The 3,695-nt window shown below is 37.2% G+C and overlaps 1 non-coding gene across 1 annotated transcript; it reads right to left on the bottom strand.

Annotated features, from left to right (window-relative positions):
- Positions 1 to 1,775: 1,775 nt before the first annotated feature.
- Positions 1,776 to 1,859, bottom strand: TRNAL-UAA (transfer RNA leucine (anticodon UAA)). Its single transcript has one exon. It is a non-coding gene; the product is annotated as a tRNA-Leu (tRNA).
- Positions 1,860 to 3,695: the final 1,836 nt, after the last annotated feature.

Raw genomic sequence — 3,695 nt, 5'->3', positions numbered from 1 at the left:
CAAAACTGACAGATATACGAAATGGTGTCTGATAAAATTTCCTACACTCGAATGAACAATAATGTCTATATTGTAACGGTAAATGCCGTACTTGGGCTAGAAGAGCATAAGATTAAACTCAGGTCGTGTATGGTACAGAAATGAAGAGCTACAGAGGGGAGAGAGGTTTGTTGAAATAATGTCTGATTCAAAGAAAACTGAGTTTATTAACAAAAGCTAAAATTTCATATCACCTCTGTACAGAAGAAATATTGGGAAGTGTCCTTTCCTTGTCCTGCGGCTGGCGATGATTCTTGACGTCCGGCTGCTAATCTCGTACTGCCATCAGTCTCCTCTCTGCACCATGGAACCAGGATTCCTCCGTCAATGGAAATTCTAGACATTAATTAATTCCTAGAATATCGAGACGGTCTAGAAGTTCTGGTAGAATGGGCGTCAATAATCGTCACGTATAGGATGAACGTGAATACACGCGTTTATGCCCTGGGCGTATTAATTTGGAAAACGGCTTCTGCACAGACGATCAAGAGATATAGTAATGATCTTAAACAAAGTTTATGGCACGCAGAAATTGTGTACTCAGAGAATGAATCAGTAACTACCGCACGGTAGAATGTCACTTGAATCTATTCCGTGTTCTAACACTAATCATTTGAAGTGAATTATATGTGGCCGAATGTCAATAAAACCGTACTCGCAAAATAAATAGCCACTTGAAATTATATGATAATGTAACTTCACATCGTCGAATGTCAATGAAATCGACCTAGTTACTTCGAAGAATGTGGCACTTGGCATAAATTTAAGTTTTCTCACTTGATAAATATTCCTAAATCTTTACACAGTTTTGAAAGGCAATCACTTTGATCGGATGGAAAAAAAAATATTGTACTTGTGAAACTATTCCCGTTCACATGTGTTAATTGAAAAAAAATTGAAACTGGCTCTGTTTGCTAACAGTCCTTGGTTCGATCGCTCGTAAGGTTGATAAATACAAGGTCAAATATACAGTTGACAGTCTATCACCTACGAAAATATTTCTAAGTGTTTGAGAATTATTTACACACGAGAAAAATGCAAGTCTGGTGACGAAGGTACAGAGTTTAAGTTAAGAATATATTCAACCTCCTCTCAATGTTCGACACTTGAGAAATTCTGAGTCTTATAGCACCATTATGTAAACAAAACTCTCGAGATATTTCAATCACTTGAAGAAATACAACCATTGTTCAAAATTCTATCACTGTTCAGAGCGTCTCATTCACCTTAAAATAAGAGCACTTGGAAAATAAACTCAAATCACAAAACACTCGTCCTATACAGAGTTATTCACCTAACACGTTACACGGAAATAACTTCTAAACGACTAATGATATCGGCATTCTGTTTTCATATTCATAAATGGTACCCAGGGTATTGTAAAATAACGTGCAACTTAGTCTCATGGGTTGATTAATAACCGAGATAAACTCCATATTTTTATATGGAACAGCGCAAATTCATACAGCTGGCCTAAAAGTTCCACTGCGTATAAGTTCAAATATGCAAGTATTTTCAAAATCGAACAATTACATTTTGAAATATAAATAAGAATAGCTTGCGCGGTTTTGCATGCCGCATCTGACGGCGTGAAGTCGGGCAAGGACATATTGAAGCGCAAGCAGTTTCCTGCGAGTGAGTTCAGCCTCAGAATGGATACCAGCTATGTAAGCTTCCTTCCCTCACCCTTGTCTATCCCTTCCAAACGTCGGTGCGACGTGAAGGAAAAAAATCGTTGCCAGGTGTGGGGTTCGAACCCACGCTCCCTCTCGGGAACCAGAACTTAAGTCTGGCGCCTTAGACCGCTCGGCCAACCTGACATTGCGGCTACTGTTGTTAGGGTTAGTGGCAAGGCAGCTGCTGGTACGAGAAATGAAATATGTCTTATGACGGCAAACTGGAGATGATGGTAATACCAAGTCTCTCTAAACGGGGTTAAAAGTCAGGCTGCGAGTTTCGCAGATACTAACATTCCTCTCACTTGTGATTACAACTTTGATGGGGTGGAATTTCCTTATGGGGATCATTTACCTAGAAGGAGTGGTAAGGAAGCGGCCGTGGCCTTAAGTTAGGTACCATCCCGGCATTTGCCTGGAGCAGAAGTGGGAAGCCACGGTAAACCACTTCCAGGATGGGTGAGGTGGGAATAGAACTCACCTCTAATCAGTTGACCTCCCGAGGCTGAGTGGACCCCGTTCCAGCCCTCGTAACACTTTTCAAATTTCGTGGCAGAGCCGGGAATCAAACCCGGACCTCCGGGGGGTGGCAGCTAATCACACCAACCTCTACACCACAGAGGCGGACAAAGAAATATCTTCATTGTGATAATCACATAAACGGGATTGAAAATAAAGAGTACACGCCTCTGCAGTCGTTTATGAAGGTATTTAGGGGTTGTAATAAGAACGTAAAGGATAGGGCACATAAGTCTCTGGTAAGACCCCAGCTAGAGTATGGTTCCAGTGTATAGAACGCTCGTCAGGATTACATGATATGATAACAGAAAAAAATCAAAGAAAAATCAGCTCGATTTGTTCTGGATGATTTCGGACAAAATAGTAGCGTTAGTAAAATGTTGCAAAATGTGTACTGGGGAGACTTGGCATGTGGTGGTGGTGATTATTGTTTTGAGAGGAAGTACAACTGGGCAACCATCCTCTATATAACACTAGTCGGAGGGGAAAAAATTGAAGGGGTCCGAAATTTCGAAAAATGAAGTTATCGTACTGCACCCTTGCAGAGCTCCTTCGGTGTAAATTAGATGTCAACGTTGCCTCGGCTGCCCTAAAAAAAAAATACTTACCGAAGGTGGTGAGGTCCTCTTCTCAGGCGCGATCAGTCCCTGTCGTCGAATCAGGATGCATAGGGATAGTGCATTCGGTAAAACTATTGACTACAATGACTTATGACTCAGACTGATTTGAGTTTAAATATGTATATAAAATTTTATTTATAAATCAAAAGAGAAAAGTAAATAAATTTTATAAAATGTAAAATAAGTTTTGTTAATGTTACATTATTACCTTCTGAGACTGTACACGAATTCTCAATAATGACACACATGACTACCTCATTAATCCCTAAAGAATAATATTTATAATTTTCCATAAAATTTTGTTTTAAATGATGTTTCCCATATTTGTTCATCCAATTATATAATATCTGTGTAACTATACATATTTACTAGGATAATGTTGTTTATAAACCAGGTGGATCAATTGAATAACAATATACTCATGAGAACATTTAGTGATGATAATCATAATAATAACCATAATAATAATAATAATAATAATAATAATAATAATAATAATATTGATATGAATAAATTTTTTGTATAGCCAATTCAAGTTATTCATCAAAAAAAACTACGTGCCATCAGTCAAAATAATTATAATAGATAAAATCGTTTTATATAGATATAAAAAAAAGTATCGATTAACTAATTAATAAAATTGTTTTGATATCACTGAATTACATTGTAAACCAATTAAAAGAATACAGGAAAGTCTCCACAGTGTATCCCAAATGCATATCTGTAGTTTGGAAAACCAACCTAAAATGTAATACAATAGTAATAATAATAATAATAATAATAATAATAATAATAATAATAATAATAATTGAAATAATACGACGATTTTGCGCAGATCAAA

The sequence above is a fragment of the Anabrus simplex genome, chromosome 6 (assembly GCF_040414725.1).
Source record: "Anabrus simplex isolate iqAnaSimp1 chromosome 6, ASM4041472v1, whole genome shotgun sequence".
In the NCBI taxonomy this organism is placed as follows: Eukaryota; Metazoa; Arthropoda; class Insecta; order Orthoptera; family Tettigoniidae; genus Anabrus; species Anabrus simplex.
This window is presented reverse-complemented; position numbering and strand designations above follow the sequence as displayed.